We start from the raw sequence: 23,081 nt of genomic DNA, 5'->3' as shown, positions 1-23,081 counted from the left end.
TCTTTTAAACTCAGACTGACAGCGGTGACCAAATAAGGAGCGTCCGGCTGCAGCGTCACTAGCTGCTGCGTGCCGATCGGGCTGACGTCATCACTAAGGTTCAGGACTGTTCTCAGTTTGATGAAACTGTAGGTAATGAAACCTTACACATGCTGTTGATGTTACCTTTCTAGGAAAGCTCTTGTACATTAAAAGAGACATATATATATAAAAAATTCCCTTCTCACCCTCCGCGGGTGGTCTTTGTTTCATCCTCTGAGCTCGGGTCCTCTACCAGAGGCCTGGGAGCTTGAGGGTTCTGCGCAGTATCTTGGCTGTGCCCAGAACTGCACATTTCTGGACTGAGATGTCTGATGTTGTTCCTGGGATCTGTTGTAGCCACTGCTCCAGTTTGGGGGTGACTGTCCAGCTTTTTCCAGCCATTGGTAGGATTTCCCGATATCATATATATATATATATATATATATATATATATATATATATATATATATATATATATATATATATATATATATACTCACCACTTCTTCAGTGTTATGGTTTTTAGAATAATTATTACTTATAATTAAATTAGAAGTCCAATCCAGAGGGTTGTGGATCTGTCTGTGTGTTTTATTTTACACAATTAAAATGAAAAAAGTGTCCAGTTTCAGGTGGTGGGTGGAGGTGGGTGTGGAAGGCATCTGTTTTTTTATTTAATTATTAGACTGAATTGTTTTTACAAGACACAACCTTGACCCATAGTAGGGAGAAAAAAGGCAACACACAATAAACAACAAAATAAATATTAAACAACATATTCTGTCTTACTTTTTTCCACAGAAAATATAATACAATTTGTAAAAATTTGTGTGGTTAGAGATTCAGGAAATTAATGTCTGCCCCTAAACTATGCTCAGGAGCTGCTACTGCATTAGATGCTCATCTACGACGAGTTAACTTTTGATCAATCAAATTCAAGTAGGCACATCTAATCAACATTAGCACACATAAAAAAGTCTCTACCTCAGTGACCCTTGCAGATACTGAGCTAAAATTTGATGTGGTAGTAGTATGACATCTTGCTATGTCATTAGATTAGGCAACTACATCATTTCTCACGATGAAACAATCTCAGTCTGAAACTCTGGCATGAAAGGCGGTTCCATCAATTTCTTGAAAAAATGCATAATCTTTGAAACTGAGTGTGCATGCTTTCCCCATGAATGGTTGTTTGTCTCATTTGTCTCTATATGTCCCTGTGATGGACTGGATACCTGTCCAGGGTGTCTCCCACATCTCACATAGTGATTGCTGGAGATAGCGCACCATGAATCTGAAAGGAAAAAGTGAGTAAAGAAGATGGATGGATGGATGGATGGATGGATGGATGGATGGATGGATGGATGGATGGATGGATGGATGGATGGATGGATGGATGGATGGATGGAGCTGAGCTGTAATGAGCTCATTGTTTCACTCTGGACTCTGACTCACTACTCCTGTAGTTATACATCCAGCTGGGATTAATTTCCAGACATGTGGTGAAGAAATAAGAGCTGATTCTGAGCAATGTGTGATTACATTTACACATGTTCAATAGAGGGACGATCCAGATCTTTTGAAGTGGGGTTCTGCAGAAAGGTTATGGCTGATTAATATCTTTCCTGTTGTAGGAAGCTCTTTGAATGTACTAAGTTTGGAAAAATAGAATTTAATTATTTTCAGATTGAGGAGCTAGCATTTAATCCAAAGAAGACCATGAACAAAGTGTACCTATGTCAACAAACTGCTTCTGTCTAAAAAGAAATCAAAACAATTTATATAAATCCTATTTAGGAAGCTTTACACTGCTGTCAGTTTGACATTATGTAGTTATTTAAGCTGAATTACTGTGATGTTTCTGCAGAAAGTGCCCCTTGCTGGACCAGGAGTGCCACAGGTAGCTGCTAATGCTGTTGTGGTTGCAAAAAAAAGTAACCCACAGAATTTTATGTAAATGACCATGTTGACACCAGTTGTAGGCTGTCAGGACCATCAAGGCCCTCTCTGCTGGACTAAACATTCAGTGATCAGAATCAATAGCATCAAATAAAATGTATTTTGTAGAGCTTTTATCATCATCATTTTTTTGCCATTATGTGTTGCTGTAGTCAAAGAAATCTGCCTCTAGGCCTTCAGAATCATTAGTTAGCTAAAAAGAAATGGACCATCTAGCAGAACCATGAAATGATTGGCATTTTTACATCCTTTGATTGGATGGTCAGTGAAAGTAGTTGACAGAGCTAACAAACAACCTCTGGAGCAATTTGAACAAACTAAACTACATTGTTGTGGAGGAGTAACTATTTTTTCAGCCTATAATGGCTGAAGGAGGAGATGAAATTGATTTGGTTTCAGATATTCTTTCAATACTTTTTCCAAGACAGGCTTTTCAAGAAAAGCTGGACATTGTGAGAAAAGGACGGCAAACCCTGAAGCTAGCAGGCCAGAATTGGCCACTTTTCTTTCAGCAACTATGAGCGGTACCCTCAGCTCACAGCCTCCAAGAGGTCCTGCAGTTTGTGTTGTTGGGAATGTTGGTTATTTGTAACTGATCGACGGGGTGTTTGGACTCACACTGGGTTTGCAAACTGGAATTGTTCAACCGAAGCTGCAGCGAGACACCAGAGCACAGCTGAACACTTAAAACTTAAAAGCGACAGTACTTTTGAAAACCTTTAGGAATCCCAAGTGGATCTACAGCTCAATGAACAGGTTTGTGTGTGTGTGTGTGTGTGTGTGTGTGTGTAGGTGTGTGGGTGTGTGTGTGATTGGGGGGCAGAAACACAACAGAACAGACTCAGCTTTTTGCATTAACCTCCATGGGAATAAAAATAACTGTAATTTTTATATTTATTAGGTTAATATGTTGAAGCTTCTGTTACAAATGATGCTTGAGGTGCAGCTGTGGGTGAAGTCAAAGGAGATTTAATTGTTGATTACATTCTTTTTTTTAATTCTGTTTGTTGCTTAAGGCTGATAGCTGGACTGAAGTATTAAAAGGCTCATGCTTGCTGTATAAAGTACATCTGTTGTGCATCACTCTATTATACTGTCATTCTATGTAAATATGATGGTTTAAAATGGTAACTGTGCCATTTAGCTTTGGTCCTGCTTGGACTAGCTGTTCGTTCACACATGGGCATCATACGAGCAGAGGACTACATCCAAAATATCTGCCTTTTATTTTGAAGGTGAGTGGGTGTATACATCAGCTGTCTTGTGTGTGCGCTGCAGCCTCAGGAGTCTCCCCACTGGTAGCAGAGTTTGTGAGATTTATTTATTTATTTATTTATTTTTTAGTTCTACAAAGATACAAACTTCTATGTGTTTATTTATTAAATTCAGGGGGCTCAGTTTGTGGAGAATAAATCGCTGTTTTTAAGGGCTTTTTGTCAGGTTAAACACAAAGAGAAATACAGAACAGACACATACATACCACTGAAGAGCTTTTTAAAAACATTTGAGTATTCAGGATTCAGGAAAGGTGCAGTCAACACTAGTTTTGTGCTATCCCTTAAACTAGAATTAAACAGTAAGCTTTTCTCTGAGAGTGTTTGGAGGATTTTGTTGCATTAATGTGTCCTGAGGAAAAACACGAAAAGAGGAGAACTTTCCACATGTGAGAAGGCCATATTAATATCAGACAAGTTTGATTCAATCTGTTATTTATTATTATTAGGTGAGAGGCACGGTACACCTTGTACTGTTTTGTGGGAGTGAGTAGATTTCATTTTACTGTTCCTGCTCTCCTGCTTGCATTATTTCTTCCTGTTTCTTTCCTGGCTGGAGTCTGGCGTAATGTGGTTCTGAATACCAAGTAACTCTCAGACAGGAAAGAATGAACGCACTCCACATCCAGCAGAGCTTTTCAGCCGTTCCTCTGAATGGATCAAACCAAAGATTTAAGCTCAAAACTTTAACTCATCCTGGGCCCAGATTCAGGATCTGTGTTGATTCCTTCTTGTTTAACTAAACTCCTCTGTGCTTTTCTAATTTATTTAATTTAGTTTTATTTATTTAAAAAAACATTCAAATCCAAAGTCATTTCAAGAGACAATTAAAATGGCAAACTGGCCTGATTGCATTGTTCATTCTTCCAACTTATCCAAAGATTAGACTGTTATCTTTCTTTTTCTTCCTATTAATTGTACAGAAATGTTTAATCTGTTTATGAGATTTTCAGTAAATTCAAACGCGCCTCAACTGGTATAAAATAATTTAGCATAATACTGTAAAAATGTTGACAAATAATGGAGTTGAAAGATAGGGGCATTAAACAAATCAGATTTATGTCTGAGATGGAACAAAACTGGTCAAAATGTCTTTAACACATAGTTTTTAATAAAACAGCACATTGCCTAGAAATGTTATTGCTAATAAAATGACAAGAGTTAAAACCAAAAACACATTGTTCTTCTCATTAGTTCATTAGACACTCAACCTTTATTACCACTTTGAAGTCCTGCGGAAAAGGAAAGGTCTGTCTTCATTCTTGGAGGGAAATGTCTTCCACACGAAAGCATGTAGAACTGGGCGTCGCCCATCACTTCCTGTTTTGTTGGAAGGTATTTACAAAAAGACTGCAGCCAGCATCCTCTGCAGGACAGCATACTCATCTGAGCAATGCTGTCACGTACTGCACTCATGCTTAGTTTAACACTAACCATAACCATGACCTGTGTCTCTGTGTGTGTTTGTCTGTACAACAAGCAAAATACTGTATGTCATGAAATAATGAACAGATGAAACTGAAACTTAGAAAGTGATCGTTGGTTTGAAATGTAGGGATTAACCTTAAGAGTCAGACGAATTCAAGATGGTTGCCACGCTGTCACTGAGCTAAAATTTGATCCAGTAGCAGCTGATAGTTATTCACAACACATACTCTGAGCACTAACAGATCACAAGATCACGCAAAATACTGTCATATCACATGAAATTGCACACAATGCTTTTTTCAAGGTTTGACCAAAACGACTATATCTCAGTCATTTCTCAACTTAAGATGATCTGTGTCTAAAACTGGCGATATGCATTCAGATTCTTTTTATTGTAATTCAGATTCAGTGTCAGAGACACACAAAATGAAATTACAAGCGTATCTCTGCTCATAACACCAAAAAAAAAGTGAAAATAAAATCATATATTATACAGAAACAGGACTTTTATGTACACACAATGGATTGCTGATCATTAGTGAAGCTCTACAGGGTGTTTAGGACTGCTGTGGTGTCTGCATCTCTGGTATGTAAACAGCAGTGATTACTATGACAGAAAACTCTCTTGGAAGATAAAAAGGACAATGTTTTTCAGAAAGAAGCTTATTGTCCAGTGAGCAATGTGAGAAGATTTTCCTGGCCTTCCTACATCACATATTGTTGATATAGATGGATACTCTTCCTCGATGAGTTTTGCCACTGTGAGCCCTGATCCTGTTTGCCCTGAAGGGAGTTAACCCTTTATGCTAATGGCATCTTGTAAAACATTCAGTCATTCAGCCAGGCCTCAGTGAAAATCAAGGCAGAGCAGTTTTTCACCTCCTGATTTGTTGCTAAGTCCAGTCTGAGATAGTCCAGCTTGTTTTTCAGTGAGCTGACGTTCGCCAACAACATTGATGGTAGTGGTGTTTGGCAGGGGTTTGCATAAAACTTAACACATGCTCCACTGCATATCACGCCGCTGGTGATATGCACGCCTCTTCTGCTGGCTTTCTGTAGTAGCAGAATGACTCGATGACTCTAAGTCAGTCTTTTCTCAACCAGTAGTAACAACCAGTAGTGATAATGATTGCATTGTGTATTATCAAGAGGCAGTGCAGCCACTGCCAACGTGGGCGCTGTCATCTTGAGGCCATGCAGTCCTTGGTGGAACATTTTAGGCCTATCAAAAAAAAAAAACTGTTTCTCCTGCCTAAAAAAAACAACCCTTCCTTTCATCAAAAACCAATCTGTCCTCCCACTGAAAACCTAAGTAGATCAACTTTTCCATGAGATTCTAGTGCAGCTGTTGACAGAGCGTAGTCCATCCATACTTTGGTTCATCTGTTTGTCTGTCTGTCCATCTATCCATCTATCTTCACGTTGCTGGTGTCTGACATGGCAACAGGTGAGGAACACCTTGTACTGATTATCAGACCTTCAGAGGTAACACCGAGTGTCAGATAATCATCTGTCTTCTCACTTTGAGAAAACCCACAGAGGCCCAAGGTGAACATCCAAACTCCACACTGAACTGAACTTTTCAGATTGTTTCTTTGTCTAGCAAACTACAACCAGTTTATCTGCTACAGATAACTACTTGAATCATTGCTATTAAGTCATTGATGAAAAATATACATTTTTTAAATATCTTAGAAGAGTTGATATAAGCTCAAAATTATATACAAAAGCAACTGTTGTGTCTAAAAATATTTAATGCTTGGGTCAAAATATTGTGAATGTTACGCATTGTTTTATAATTTTCTTTTTCTTGTTTTCAAATATTTATGTAAGTTAATACATTTTTATATTTGAAATATTTACCACAAAATCCTGACTGATAGATAGGAATGGGCTAACGAGGTCATGATTGTGAGTGAGCTAAAGCAAGCTGGTAGTTGGCTGACAGCCACAAAGGGTATCTACATTTAGCAAGCTTATCAGCCAGCTCTGAGCGCTAAACACTAGGATTACATTCCAATGACCGGAAGATAGCTTGGACATAAATAGAACAGTCACACGCAAATGTTTAGCAGTCGCATAACTGTGACTTTTTATAACTGTGTGACCACAATATTTGAGTGTACAAAGAGCAAGAAGAAAGCATCTCTGCAACATAAACAATGTTGACAGGCGTTGATATTGGTCTGTATGTCCTCCAATTCTTGTCAAGACTTTTAATGAGTCAAGGAAAAATGCAACTTTTTGTTTGTTACAAACTCGGCCATCTTTACATCACATATGCTTTTTGATCAGGGTAGTGCTATTCGTCAGTGACCTGTCAGCATGTAAACACAGGTTCTTAATACAACAAAAACATAATTAAGAAATACTGCAGATGATACATCTTTATAGTTCAGTGTCAATCCTGATTAAAACTGAGTCCATCTATGAATTGTGTATAAACCTCTTTAAAGTGTTTCTGCCATGCTGCTTTTCAGGTCACACAGTTCACAACCACTCAAATTTATATAAGCTGATGATTCTAAAATGATTTAAGGCATGAGTGTGAGTTTGCATGACTGTGTGTTCCTGGGACAGACCAGCAGTCTGGGTGTAGCCTGTCTCCTGTCTTAGGTCACCTGGGAATGGCTTCATGAATTCTGTCAGGCTGAAAGCAGATATGATAAATATAAACATAAATAATACATTTTTAAATCTTCAAAACAAAGTTAAAATGTTGCTTTGTATATTCTATGATAAAAATCAGTTTACGCTTTGTTGTAAAGTTAGAAGTGTACATTTAAAAAAGAGATTTGTTTGAAATCTCCAATCCACATTGGCATTGGCCTGGCAAATACTTAACTGCTGACATTAGATGCAGTTTTGACAGCTACCAGAATAACACTTTAGAACTTGGTCAGTTCTGTCTATTAACTTGCATTTAACAGTTAAATGTGTTTCCACCTGAAGAAAACCCTGCAGCTGCACCAGGAGTCTGTTTGAAAGCTTTTCTCCAACCTTTAAGACAGACAGCAGAGTGACACTCTCTGTGCACAGATTGAAAATCTCAACCTGTAAACTGGATTTTGGACTTTCTGTCAGAAAGACAACAGACAGTAATTGTTAACAGTAAGATGTCACACTGCTTAAGACTGAGCACAGGGGTCCCTCAAGGATGTGTACTCAGTACTTTACTTTGCTGTCACATGACTATTGCCAAATTCAACAAAAAACCCAGTTCATTATGTTTACTGATGATGCAGACTCATGTGCAACAAGGATGACATGACATGACAAAAGCAGCTGTAGAACAGTTAGAGATAGGGTGGAGATAACAATCAGTTCCTTAAACAGATAGTCTGGTCATTTTTTACGTGATGTTCAAATAGTAGTTATCATTAGTACCTTATCACCCGTGGCATCCTTCATAGTCAGCACCATTGACACATACATGTGTCTGTGTTCAGCACACACACACACATTCACAAAATAGCACAAAAATAGCAAAAACATTTGATTGAGAAAACAGCAACAAACTAAACAAATGGTGTCATGCAAAGGTGTAGAGGTTTAAAATTTGATAATGTAGCATTCTTTCACACCACTATAACATTTTTGAGAGTTGTTTTATAGGCCTGAAAAAAAAAAAACTGGCCCTTATTTGGCGAGCTATTTGCCTGCACGTGGTGTCTGCAGTTCAGTACAGCTAGGAATGTTCAGACCTTTATACTGGGGAAACTAAACAGCCTCTCCACAGACGCTTGGCTCAACACAGGAGAGTGGCTCTTCAGGACAAGACTCACCTCAAGGATAAGGGACACTCTTTTGAGGACCAAAATGTACATATTTTGGACAGAGAGAGCCATTTACGACAATCGAGAAAAAAACAACTTTAAAAAAGAGATCTCAGATTTCAGCTTTCTACTTACAATGGATCAAATTAGCAATGTTCCAGCTTAAAGCTAAACTTAGCCAAACCATAGCCCAAAGCTAAATGTAGCAAAATCATAGAAAAAAGCTAAAATTTGTAAGACAGTATCTAGAACACATGTGTCAAACTCAAGGCCTGCAGGCCAGATCCGGCCCTCTGTAACATTTCATCCAGCCCCCAAGATAACTTTTATATTTCATTGTCTGGGACAGATTGAGTCTTTGATTCCTATTTTGCTTAAAAAAGAGCCTAATTAGTGAAGTTTTCTCTTGACAGTGACTTAGAAGCCAACAATATATAGTTATAATTTCTGTATGATCAGGGTTTTGTAGATGGCTTTTTTTTTAAATCTGTTTTAATGTTAAAAAATTAATTTAAAAGCTGAGTGAGGTGTAAGAAATGACTGCTAATGATGGGCTTTTTGAAGTTTGATCTATTTGTCTGTGTTCATTAAAGTAGGTTTGCTCTAAATTCTGTATAACCTGTAACTGGGAAAAGGTAATTGATATTTCTATATGAGTGATTTGACATAATACATCTAAAACCAAGGTTAATTTATGTAATTTTTATTAAATATTGATTGGAATTGTCCCTGGGCTAGGACCAAATTTTTAATTTTGGCCCCCTTGCGTCACTGGGTTTGACACCCCTGATCTAGAAGGAGCATAAGAAGACAAGAACAAAGCAGTTTGCTTAAGCAGATTTCTAAGAGAACAATATTTTCTGGAGGCATTGAAGAGATCTCAGTGTATTTATATGTGGATTTTTGGTAAATTAAAGTGTAAAATGTACAAATACTAGAAGTCATAACTTTTACGTACTTTTCCTGATCAAATCAAACACTGATGTATGAATGGTTCAAATAACACAAAGCCACAAGTATGTGGAAGTAGTTTCATTGTAAAGAAAAAGTATGGAAGAAATTATAAATATAAAACCAATAATGTGAACGCTGACTCAATGTTCACTCAGTAGGTGAACTTGAACTTCAATTTCAATATATAGTACATAGATTTTTTCAGTAACCACAGTCTTTAATAACTCATCATTTGTTGTCTGCAAGTATTGAAGTCCTTTCCTCTTTAGGTTTATCATTACTGAACATTAGGTTACTGAACCAGGTTGCTGTTCCTCCATGCTTTAAGACTGCTGCCATCATCCCAGTGCCCCAAGAACCCACAGTCACATACCTCAATGATTACGCCCCCACCCACCACCACCATCACCATCATTATGACGAAGTCCTGAGAAGCTGGAACCCACATCATCTTCAGACACCATCCTACAATCAGCTCACCACTCAAAATGTTCCACAGAAGATGTAATTTCCTCTGCTTGTCTTCCAAGCCTGGTACATCTGAAGGAGAGGAGTACACATGTGTAAAAGCTATTTGTAGATTTCAAATCCTTTTGTAATACCATCATCCCACAGCATTAGGTAAGCCCCCTTTGGGTTTCAGTACCCCCATGTGAGGGGGGCACACTATAGACTATAGAAGAATCAGATCGACTTACAGTGTTATTCAGTTTTAGATATACATCCAGTGATCACTTTCTGAAAGTTTCATTAAAATCTATTCCTTGGTTCATGAGATATTTTGGTAACAAACAGATACATGCACACACACACACACACACACACACACACACACATATATATATATATATATATATATATAGAACAGATGCCAGCAACCATTATTTTTGTGTGAATATATTGTTTCATTCCTAATGTTCACACTTTGTTCTTCTCAGCACACATTTATTTGCCAAGTCTAATACATTTCCAACTCTTTTCAGAGGAAGAAATTATTTAAACATCCTTCTTCCTGTTTTTCATCCCTCCATACCTGAGATATTTCCTTTTGGACTTCTCTGAGATTCTGACTTATACTCTGGGCATTACTTAGGTTTGAGAGTCTTTAGAAGTCAAAATATGTGGTAGGAATGATTCTCACCAAGTTTTAGCTCAATATCTCAAACGCTCATTACAACTGCACAAACTAACTTGTCCCGTTTAAAAAGTGGTTTTGCTTAAAGTTGAGGCGGTTGTGGTTTTTTTGGTGGAGCGGTTGTTGTTTTCCATTGGTTTTAGAGTCACTGGACAAGGAACCAAACCACACGGCTTTTTATTGAGGGTGTGTGTGTGTGTGTGTGTGTGTGTGTGTAAACGAAAAGCCTACAGTATAGTGCTCGGTAGTGGAACATTTTCCAGTGTACACATTGCAACATTCCTAACCATGTGCCTGCCTTGAACTTGCCATGACATGGTCTGAACAATAAAACACCTTCCTGGCACTTTTTAATCATCCAAAAACTTTCAAACAGGACTCACAGTGTGCACACAGTTAGACAAAAGTACAAAAACAAAATCCACCTTTACTCCTTCTTTACTCATCTTCTCAGTGGTAAACTACAGATCCCACTTCCTCTGCAGGCTCTCCAGTCATTTCTACAGCCTCCTCTGGATTCTTCTGATCTCCTCCTGGCCTGAAAGCGAACAAGAGAGAAACAAGCTGCATGATTACTCTTTAAGATTTTTTTGGGCGCTCAGAAACTAACCAATCTACCTCGCTTTTTACATATTGTGACCTACTGTTACCATTCTAGGTCCACGTTTCTTCCATCAGCTCACTGCCAGTGTGAAAACCGAGTCAGCATTCACACTATTGTTTTCTTGTTTATTTTCCCATATGTTTTCTGCAATCTAATTACAGTACTTCTTCATACTTTGCAATTTTAGCCATTCATATACCAAAACTTTCAGCTGAAACCTCACTGAACAAACTGTGCAGTAGGAGTTTTATTGGCGTACAGATCCTAAAAAACAGCATAGAGAGTGAACTATCTGTTTTCTCACAACCCTGTTTTATCTGACCATTTTTAATAACCTTTGAGTTTACATTGACTACACAATCTCTGAGGGAAAATTTAATCCCAGCACATGTTTATCAGAGAACGCTGTAAACAAATTTAAAGAATTTAAAGAATCTCTTCCAATATTACTCTGTCTCACAGTACAATACAACAGAGAGCAGCAACCTTAATTTTCCATTCTCACAAATCAATTATCTTGGTGATAATATTACAACTTAAATGCAAACATCATTTAATAAAGTTGCTCCTCTGAAAAAGAAAGTGATTAGTAAGAGAAGGCAGGCTACTTGGTTTAATTTAAAGTTGCATACTTTAAAACAGGCATCTAGAAAGTTGAGAAGAACAAATGGCACTTCATTAATTTGGAAGAATTAAATTAAACCTGGAGAGATAGCCTCCTGACATACAAGAAAGCTCTTCATAAAGCTAGAACTGTACATTATTTATCTTTAATGGAAATCAAGGACAACCCCAAGTTTCTTTTTAGTACTGTAGCTAGAATAATGAAAAGTTCTATTTCTGCAACTTTGTCTTAGAGACATACAAATCTGAATGTCTCTTAATTTTCTGCTTTTAACCTTAGACAAAACAGATATTGTGGTTTCTGGACCTCTTAAGAACAAACTTAGCAGCCCATCATTTTTTCTGGATGGCATTAACTTGGCCTCCAGTTAATTTGGTTTTATTTTTGATTAGGATATGTAATTTATTCCCCATATTAAAACTGCTACCAGGACAGCTTTCTTCAACTTGCATAATGTTAGTAAAATCAGAAACATCTTGTTCAAAAATGATGCAGAAAAAGTGACCTATGCATTTATCACGTCTAGGCTGGATTATTGTAATTCTTTATTATCTGGGTGTCAAAAAATCTATAAAAAGTCTTCATTTTGTCCGAAATGCTGCTGCCAGAGTTCTGATGAGCGTTAGAAGGAGAGATCATATTTCTCCAATTAATTTTATCACTTATCTATTGTCAGTTGTGCACGCTTTTTGTTTTCTTTTTCAGTGTACTACTTTTTTCTATCTCCCCTTCCCTTTTTTTGATTGTGTTTTGTACTTTCATTGTCCTGTAAGTATTGTCACGTAATGGAATAAAAAAGAAATGACTAGGGGGAAAATGCAGCAAATGAGGAAATGTGCTCAGAGATATAAAAATAATGTACTTATATGTTTTATATGTTCTTGTGAATTTGCAGGAGTTCGCTCTGTTCTTCGTGCAGGAATGCTCGGAAGGGATGATGGGTTTTTTTGGAGTTGCAGTTGTTGGTATTCAGACTGCAGGCTCTAATGAAGGAGGTGGGACAATGTTAAACAAGGAAGCACTGCCAGGAACCTCTTCCTTGTAATAACATGTTGTACTAGAAGTACTTTAAAATCCATTATTCCCTTTTCCTTACCGAAAAAAAAACAACCAAAACATTCTGGAAATGTTGGATATTAAAAAAAAGTAATTTCCCTATAAAGTATGCCATTAGTACCGAGTACAGAAGGCCAGGATTTTGTCAATCCCATTAGTTGCTGGGAACATTTTATAGGAAACATTAACAGTACATATGTACATATATATGCCTGTATATATATCACATTTTTTTATTTTATATTAGGAATTTTTTTTTTTTTAATCTGTGACTTTCTTCTGTTACATCCTGGCAGATGGATGCCGTCTGAGCTTGCCCGGAGACATGAAGAAGCGATGTTGGGTGTGTTGGTATGTAGATCTTAAAAAGATGGAACAAAGGTGGGACTTTAACTTGTTAGAGCATGGCTGAACTTATCTCATCTCCACAAGCAGAAATGGGGTCGGAGGGATATGTTTCACACAGTTGCTCTTTTGCTCCCATGCTCCAGATTTTTGGTGAATGTAAGATGATCTCAGCTGATAAACAATAAGCTTGTTTTGGCTGCAACCAACACAAAGCTGAAACAACAGATGAAGAAAAAAAAAATCTAAGGGCATACAGATCCAGACTGATTTGTTGTTCCCCTTGCAGCACATTCAATAGATGCCTCATTTCTCACAAAAAGTGATTCAATTAAAAACAACTGTGTAATATTTATCTGCATGATTTTAGTATGTGACAGAGTAAACAAAATAGTGAAAAAAATGTTTATTTTACAAAAGTCTGCTAAAATGTTATAGACAGAGATGTTGGTCCCCTTGAAGAAACTGGTAATCTTTGCATTATAGTCATCTCTGTACCTTAATTATTATCACAGGAGCCTTCAATATTTTTGTCAGACATTCAGACTATTCAAAGGGAACAAACTGGATGGTTTGGTATCATTGTGTTCACCACACTGAACATGAAGCAGAGACAACAAAGGTAGGAGATGTCTGAGGAGTTCATAAAGAAGATTACAGATTTTTGTGTTAAAGGAAAAGCCTACAAGACCATCTCCAAGCTGACAATAATATTAAAAGTAGAAGGTCCGTAGGACTGTAGACCATCTCTAAGTGGTTCAGTAGAACCAAATGGACTTTTCTTGATTCTTGAAAATAGTTCAACAGTCCTCCACAAAGTTTCTTCAGTTCTAACTGTGGGTTTGGAGTTCCAGGCTTATAAGTCCTTGTTATAACTTCAAAAAAAGGTTATAACAATCACAATAATAGGGCTGTTAGGTCCCTCCATCTTCTGAGTCATTTAGGTCGTTGACGCTTGTTGAATGCTTTCTAACGAGTCCAATGTATGAGCTGTTTTGGTCACATTTTTCAAGGTGTTGATGGTTGTGAAACTGCCTGGAGAGACAAGTCAAGGCTGCACTGTAGGTGTCAGCATAATAAAAGTCAAATGTCTTCCTCTTCTGTCCTCTCCTCGTTTGCCTCACTACCTTCAGAGCAACCTTCCCCTTCACTTCTTTTGCTTACATCGTCCTCTTTCTCATCTTCTTTCTCTGCTACAAGGAGGACGAACCTTATCCAAGCAAAATGCATACAGGATTAGTTTAACCTGTTTATAATTGTAATAAAACTAAGTGTTGCTTAGATCCTTCCAGTTGAATCAGATACAGATGACTGCTTGTAAACCAGATATCTTAACTGCCTTCATGAGCTCATTTTGTCTCACATCTTCAGTGCCTCATCTGGACATGATGAGGGACCTGCTACTGCTACTACTGCTACTACTGCTACTGCCGCTGCACCTAAAACTGAGGCCATGTGGTTCATGATGTTAAGCTTTGTTAATACTGATATATTACAATGGTACAGAAAAGTTAAATAGATATATGGCAATAAACCGTTTGCTCAGCTATGCCTACAAAGGAACATGAGTCATGCTTTGTTTTGGACCTCCTGTCTTACTGGGAACTCAGTCTGCTCTGATCTTACAACCCCTACAGGCTGGGAACCATTCTGACACATGGCACGCCCTGAGATTTCTTTTTCTTGTGAATTCATTGAATTAAGCAACAACTATGAGACAGCCCTTTATCAAGATCAAATCATTTTTATAAGGCATTGAATGTGACTCAAATGCACCAATAGTGGGTCATATAATAGTTAGACTGCCTTCTTCATCATTTATTATTAAGTTGGAATATTCACCTCCTCTGATACATCTGAACACCTTCAATCCTCTGTAAAATGATGGTGGAGCTTTTAGTATGAACATTACACTTTTTAAAATCTGTAGCATTCAGTTTTTCGGATAACGTGATGACACTCACCTGAGACTACAAGAAATCCATTAAATCTGTCCCGATCGAACACTGAGAGAGGCTGATATATCAACACAAACTTAAACTGTTTTTCCTGGGACATCTGCAACGTCTCCATGTCAAATGATTGGCTGTAGTAAGTTTTGGTGTTGATGAATTTGTGCTAGTGACTGATCCACTTCCTGTTGTGAAAATAAAGCACTAACCTGCTGCTTTTTCACTCTGAGGCTATTAGCTGTGTGTGTGTTAGCTCACCTTTCTTCTCCAAGAAAAGAGGAAGCAGCTGCTTTCCCTCCCTTCAATTTCTTTGCCCCTTCTTTCTTTTTCTTATCCTTTTTGGTAGCCAGATTTCCCACTTGACTTTTTCTTTGCCTCCTGCTCCTCTTTGGATCACTGCGTGCATAACTCTGTTAAATCGACTGGGTGCTGGTGTGGACTAAACCAGCGATTCTCAACTGGTGGGTCATGACCCAAAAATAGGTTGAAAAAAAAATAGGCAGAAATGTTAAGAAAAATAATCACTGTTTTGATTGTTATGTCAGTCTTATGGTTAATAGTTGCCATTCTATATTCAGTGGGTTGGTACTCAGCTAAAGCTACATATTTTGAGTCTTTTTTTAAAACTACCTCTCAGTAGTTGAACTTTTTATTTCATGTTTGTGCATGAAAGCAGTTTAATCTGTTAAAAAAGTTACTAAAGTGAATCATTTTGGCTTAAATTAAAATGCAGCTTATTGGGTTTGAAAGGGAATATTTCCCTCTCTAGCGACGCCACTTGCTGGTTGTTTTGGTTTATAATAAAACTTGATTTGTGTGTGTGTGTTGGAATGCTGTGATATCTTTTACTATTATCTCAGGGTCAAATTGCACCATCTTTTCATTCAATAAATTTTGAGAAGTTGAAAATGTTTCTTGATTTGGATCATGATTTGTCATTAAGGGGTGACAGTGAGTCCTGAAGCCAGGCTAGTTGTGAACCACTGGGCTAAACCATTCTGCACTTTTTGATAGGGCCTTCGGAGAAAATCCATCATTGCTACTGATGCAAAATTCAGTCTCTAATTCACTCCATTCAGCCAGTGTGAATTTCTTTGTGACATTTATTTATTTTTTATTCCAGGCTTTTTGAGGGCCCCTCCCTGCTGTGGGCTCTGGGTAAACAGCACCCTGTACCCCCAGTCCGACACCCCTGGATGGCGTTCGACCATCTACCTGAGCTGTAGTAGCCATTTGATGTCACCATCTGCAGTGATGAGCAATGCATTTGAAAATGTGATGAACATTTTCTTAATAATCAAAACAGCTCTGATTATTTAACAATGTAGTTAATAAGAAGAGTAATTAAATGAGTAATTAGCAATAATAAGGTCTTGGTCACAGCTTAGAGGTGCTTTAGGTGTTATTTTGTAATAACTCCAAACTTGGTGTGATTCAAGTGATGTATGAAACTAAAGCACTCAGTGTGCTTTACAAAACATATGACAAATGATGAACAATAAGTACAACACTTTATTGCTATAGGTATTGAACAATCATGCTGAAACTGGTTGGAAAAAGATCTAAATGAGTGTCTGAGTCTGTGGCCACACAGACCGATACAGGAAGGTAGTGACGCAGACAGGTAGTTATGCAGGCAAGTATTGTGTAGCTTCTGTTTGCTGCGGGTGTGTTACTCTTACTTTAGCGTCGTTCTGATCTCTTATCTTTATTGAACTTTCATTCAGGAACATTTTGATAAGTTTTATTTGGCTTCACTGTGAGCTTCCACCACAGTGAACGTGAGTTAGATGAGGAATGTGTTAATACTGTGTGGTATTTTTACCTTAACTTAATAGTGTTTTACTGCAGTTTATATACCACACTTTGGGACAGCAAGGGGCTATTTGGAAATGTGCTTTATAAGGAAATTGGACCTTGACACCTGGGCTCACTGTCTGTAGCAAAAAAGTAAGAAAAACTAGGATATTTCTGAAGAAATGTTGAAGAGTGCTCATCTCAGCTACTGCCTGAAAATGCAGCATCTATCTACTGTCTTCTCTAATGCCCAGTAATAAACTGAGACTTAATCTGTAATAATCATAATGCTGACATTTTGATGTTTAAACTGTAGAAGTGTAAAGACTGTGGCGATCAGAGTTAGATTGCAAAAAGGTTGTAAATTTCAGACAGCTCGAAAGTTAAAGGATCATGCTTGAACATTATGTGGTAAAGTCTCCAAAAATCCTCAAACTTAAACTGTGATTGATTAACCCCAAATCCAATGATACATAAATAAAAACAGAAAATTTTGATTTGCAAATCCTTTTCAGCCCATATTTAATTGAATACTTTTTAATTTTTTTGTGCAAATGTTCATCCATCCATCCATTTTCTTTACCCGCTTCTCCATTCCAGGTCGCAGGGAGCTGATGCCTATCCCCAGCAGTCACTGTGTGAGAGGCAGGGGACACCCTGGACAGGTTGCAAGTCCATCGCAGGGCCACATATAGACAAACGAGACAAACAACCATTCACACTCTCACCTAGGGACAATTTTAGAGTCATCAATTAACCTAACATGCATGTTTTTGGTCTGTGGGAGGAAACCGGAGTAAACCCACGTGTGCACAGGGAGAACATGTAGACTCCACCCAGAAAGGCCCCAGGCCGAGAAGTAATCCTGCAACCTTCTTGCTGGGAGGCAACAGCTCTAACCACTACACCACTGTGCCATGCCCTGCAAATGTTCACTCATTTTGAATTTGATGCCTGTAACACGTTCCCAAACAGCTGGGATAGGGGCAACAAAAGACTGGGAAAGTTGAGGATTGCTTAAAAAACAGCTGTTTGGATCGTTCCCCAGGTGAACAGGTTCATTGGAAACAGGTGAGCGTCATGATTGGGTATAAATGGAGCATCCCAGAGAGGCTCAGTTGTTCACAAGCAGGGATGAAGCGAGGTTCACCACTTTGTGAACAACTGTGTGAGCAAATAGTCCAACAGTTTAAGAACAACGTTTCTAAATGTACAGTTGCAAGGAATTTAGGGATTTCATCTACAGTCCATAATATCATCAAAAGATTCAGAGAATCTGGACAAATCTTTGCAAGTAAGGGACAAGGCTGAAAACCAACACTGAATGCCCGTGACCTTTGACCTCTCAGGCAGCGCTGCATTAAAAACCAACATCATTCTGTAACGGATATTACCACATGGGCTCAGGATCACTTCAGAAAACCATCGTCAGTGAACACAGTTCATTCAGGAGCACCCATCCCTATACCAGCTGAACAAATCAAAAATAACATAATTGGAGCAAAAGTAAATGACTGAATACCTTAATAAATGGAGAAAGAGTTGCCTCATTATAAAGCAATGATTAGGTTTGATAAAATAATTTTGTCTAATTATGGTGAAAGCAGCAGAAAAATATCTTGGAGTTACAGGTTTAGGGTGGAAATGGTTGAGAAGAAGTTAAGTGTAAACAGAAATGGGCTGATACTTCTTCCTGATAATGTTAATCCTTCAGAGGGACAAACTGGAAGAGGTAGGTCCCAGTGGGAGACCTCTGGTTCAAAAGTGGTGTTGTCCAATCAGCAATTTCTCAGGTCTCCCACTGGGACTTACCTTTTTCGGTTTGTTAATGTAATTGCGTTTCTGTTTTTTGTTTGTGTGTTTCGTTAATGTTGTTGTGTTTCTGTTTTTTGTTTGTGTGCTTTGTTAATGTTGTTGTGGTTTGCACTTCAGGGCCATCGTAGGATTTATCCTCCTGCTCCCCCAGTTTCCTCCCACAGTCTAAAAACATTTATGTTAAATTCATTAGAGAATCCAAACTGACCTTAGTGATTTATCACCTGGTGGTGAAAGGTGGGAAATCTGTCTGTGCTTGTTCGTGTGTCTGTTAGCAAAATATCTGATGAACCACTTGTCAGATTTTAATGAAACTTTTAGGAAGTAATCACTGGCTTTGCAACTACAACTGATTAACTTTTAGGGTCAACTCCATTCCAGATGGCTGCCACAGCCAACTGACCAGAGCAAAAACAAAAATGGCTACGATTCAGTCTATTTGACAGACATTGACCCAAAAATTGGAGTGGTAGTAGCTGAGAGTCATTCCCAACTCAATTAACTAATTTCCAACTAATTATTGGAAATACATCTATAATTGAATAACTTTTGGAACCACTCTGGTTAAAGATGGCCACCACAACTCATTGACCTAAGCCTTAGGTCCTAAGGCAACACAAAGTTGGCTACAATGCAGTCAGTTTTATAGATAATGAGCTGATGTTTGATGTGGTAGTAGCTAAGAGTCATTCACAACACATGCTCTGAGTGCACTAACAGATTGTGTGGGATCTTGTGACGTCACATGAGATAGAGGTTTGAAAAATTTGTCCAAAATTGTTACAACTCTGTCATTTCTCATCATAAGAGGATCTTGAAATAAAAGTCTGGCGTGAAACGCTCAGAAATTATTGGATTTTTTGCATGTTTTTTAATGTTTCAGACGTTTTTAAGTAGGATTTTATGGGAAGGTCTAATGAAAATGTTTGAACCATCCCTTTAAGCAGCTGAGGGGAGGAGTGAAGAATGTTGTATGTTTGTTATCTCTGTCTCCCCTGAGAGTGCAACAAACTCTGTCCAGCTGTGAGGGACACATATTGCTTCATGTGGACAAAAAGTCCCTTCCAAGCTTTAAAAACAGTTTAATAATAGACAGTTCTCAATGTGCATCCCTTAAATCAACAAATCTCCAGAAATGTCATGGAAACAACTGAGTCCAGCTGACACAGACAGTGACCAGACAGTAAAGTCAACCTTCAGTCACTGGAATATAAAGATGAATAGTTTCTGATGAATACAGGATCTAGTGTTGGCATGCATCTCTTCTTTACAGTCTAATAGCAGCTCAGTGGACTTCTAGTAGCGGTGGATCTCCCTGAGAACCATGGTACTGGGCCTGTAGCAGTGAGGCTTCTTCACTCCGCTGGCGCTCTTGCAGGTGGCTCTGGTGGCGAGTTGCTTCCTGGGAGCTTTACCTCCGGTGGATATATGGGCGCTCTGCTTGGTTCTGGCCATGACTGGACTTCAGGGGTTCTTCATGTTTAACAATGAAGAGTAAAGATGTTAATCAGCTGCTCCAGATTGTGGAAAAAAGCCACCTTGTTGTTATGGTTACGCATCATAACAAATGTCCAAAAGTAAAAAGGTTTCAGTAAAAATCCTTCCAGCTGCACAGCATCTGATACCAGAGGAAGTAATAATCCAAAAACAGTTACAATCCAGGGGTAGTATATTATGAAACAAAATAATTAAATTTAACTAGACTTGAGGTTAGTAAATCTTGGCTGAAAAAAGCTTTAAAGTTTTCCACATTTTATCACGTTTTAACACAAACTTCAAAATATTTTACTTGGATTTTATGTGACAGACCAACACAGTGCAATAAAAGTGATAAAAGTGATCCTGTTTTTTGTTTTTGTTTTTACAAATAACTCTAAGCACTCAGAGAGTGCAAACCTCCACTAAGTGGCCTTAGTGTGAATAAAAAATAGTGTGATCCAGATCATAATCTGGATCAGCACCAAAATGTAATCCATTGTTTTTTTGTGAAAACCCCAACATTTCCTGAAGGTATCATCCAAATCTGTTCATTAGTTTTTACTTGATCTTTGCTGACAGACAGAATGAAAACAGAACTTCCTTGGTGGAGGTAACAAAAGGGTCACATGTAGGAGCTTAGACAAGTTTTTAACAGAGGGGCTACCTGTGACCTTGACCTTTGACCCCATGAACCTTGAAAGCATCAGCTTTGGCCCATGAGGTGTCCAGATGTGCAGTTTGATATTCCTACATTACACTGCTGCAGAGTTAGAGCACTAGGTCAACTGTGATGTTGACCTTTGACCCAGAGACCTTAAAATCAACGGTGATCACCCTTGACATAAGAGGTATCCAAATTTGCAATTTAATTTTCCTCCATTACATGTTTGCATAGTTGGAGCACAAAGTAAGCTGTGACCTTGACCTTTGACCCCTTGACCTTGAAATCAGCAGTGATCACCCTTGACCCATTAGGTGTCCAGCTGTGGAGTTTAACATTCCTGTGATACAGCTGCAGAGTTAGAGGATGGACTGATCTGCGACCTTGACCTCTGACCTTGACCTCTGACCTTGAACTTTGACCGGATCACCACCAACATTTAATCACTCTTTCCTTGTACCATCTTTGATGTTTCCTAAAAATTTCATGAAAATCCGTTCACAACTTTTTGAATAATATTGTATTCACACAAACAAACAGATGCTTGTGAACATAATTTCCTTGATGGAGGTAATAATCATCTGATGAATTACTGACTTCTAATACAGATGGCAAAAAAAGAAAACCAATACAAAAGATAGACATGGATAATGAAACTTTTTTCAGCAAAACCAACACTAGACAAATTTAAATGTACAGTATCTTGAAAAAGTATTCATCCCCTCGATCTTTTCCACATTTTGTCACATTCCAGCACAACACATTTCAAGGTCTGACCAAAATGGCTACAACATCAGACTTTGAAAATGATGCTATGTGTGATCTCATGTGATGTTGCCAGATCTGGTGAAAGGTGTTAACGCTCAGAGTGTGTGTGGAGGATGACTCTCAGCTACTATCACACCAAACTTTAGCTTAATTTCTGTAAAACAGAAAGTTACTGAGTTGTATCCATTGTTTTTTTTTACTAATTAGGATTAGCTGTGGTGGCCAGCTTGACTTGTGCTGAATTCAAAACTTAAAGAATTGTCGATGTACATCCAATGATTACTTTCTGAAGTTTTTTTTTAAATCCGTCCCGTGGTTCATGAGGTCTTTTGAACACAACAGACAAACAAACACACAGACACTTAAACATTGCCTTTTCACCTTTAACGGCAGTCAATAAATACTTTGTTCCTGTTCCAGACAGTCTTATCTCCCCTTGTTTCCTCAGCCTCTGTAATTAGTCCTGTCCTGTCAGCTGACTCAAACCCCACCCTGCCGTCCATCACACAAGGATAATGATATTAGTTCAAAGAGCTGAACTTTGAGCTCTCAGAAAGGACTGTAAAGCAACTTTGACACCATGCCATTTATTTTATATTCAACCCTTTTAAAATCTAGAGTGGGAATCATTGAGGCTGTTGAAATTGTTTTTCCCTGTCAAAGGTGCACCTGTAAAACAAAATGCTGTGGCCCATTATTAGCAACATTATTTATTGTACATTGCACAAAAGAAGCTGTATTCTCTCCACAGGTGCAGCCAACACTGTCCACAGTTCCTATCAACTACTACTTGTCGTTCAACACAGCAGACAGGATCTCAGAATTACAAAGTACACAGTTTGGTGTGGCATTTGAGGATTTCTGCCAAGAAATCAGACCCACCATGCCTGAAATCGAACACCTTTTGGCCCTGAGAAAAAGTCTCTTCAAAAACTTTGAGCCAAGAGAGGTGCAGAGATCCTGACTGCGAAGATACCAACCATGCCAATTACGAAGTGGCACTGACTGCACGCAGTCAGATGAAGAAACAATTTCCAGACAAATAAACTGGTCAAAGATTTCTGTGTGCAAGCAAACCACTGCTAAGTCCGTGGATGATTAGCTGCCTCACCTCACAGATATTTACAACCAACTGAACATCCAGAGGACTTGGACAAATTGTGGACACCTTGGTAACTGACTCCCACCAGGTTACAAGCGACTGCTAACATGGCAGCTCAAGGCAGAGGCAACAAATGGACCAGAGGCAGGAGAGAAAGATGAAGTCGCAGCAGGGGCAAAGGCTGTGGCCATAGGCATGGACAATACACTAAGGGATGTTTTGCATGTGGACCCATAGATCACTGGGCCAGAGACAACTGTTTCTGACATGTGCTACAGAGGGCAATAGATCATGTGAAGAGTGGGATATTAAACCTTTTGTAATGTCTAG

General features: G+C 38.4%; 1 long non-coding RNA gene across 1 annotated transcript; it reads right to left on the bottom strand.

The window, feature by feature from the left end:
* Positions 1 to 9,183: 9,183 nt before the first annotated feature.
* LOC112450426 lies at positions 9,184 to 15,538 on the bottom strand. The gene is made up of 3 exons (XR_005232609.1): positions 15,388 to 15,538; positions 10,973 to 11,085; positions 9,184 to 9,952 (listed from the first exon to the last, which is right to left on the bottom strand). It is a non-coding gene; the product is annotated as an uncharacterized LOC112450426 (long non-coding RNA).
* Between the last annotated feature and the right edge of the window lie 7,543 nt (positions 15,539 to 23,081).

The sequence above is a fragment of the Kryptolebias marmoratus genome, linkage group LG21 (genome assembly GCF_001649575.2).
Source record: "Kryptolebias marmoratus isolate JLee-2015 linkage group LG21, ASM164957v2, whole genome shotgun sequence".
NCBI lineage: Eukaryota > Metazoa > Chordata > Actinopteri > Cyprinodontiformes > Rivulidae > Kryptolebias > Kryptolebias marmoratus.
The sequence above is the reverse complement of the archived record's forward strand: the minus strand, read 5'-3'. Positions and strand labels throughout refer to the sequence as shown.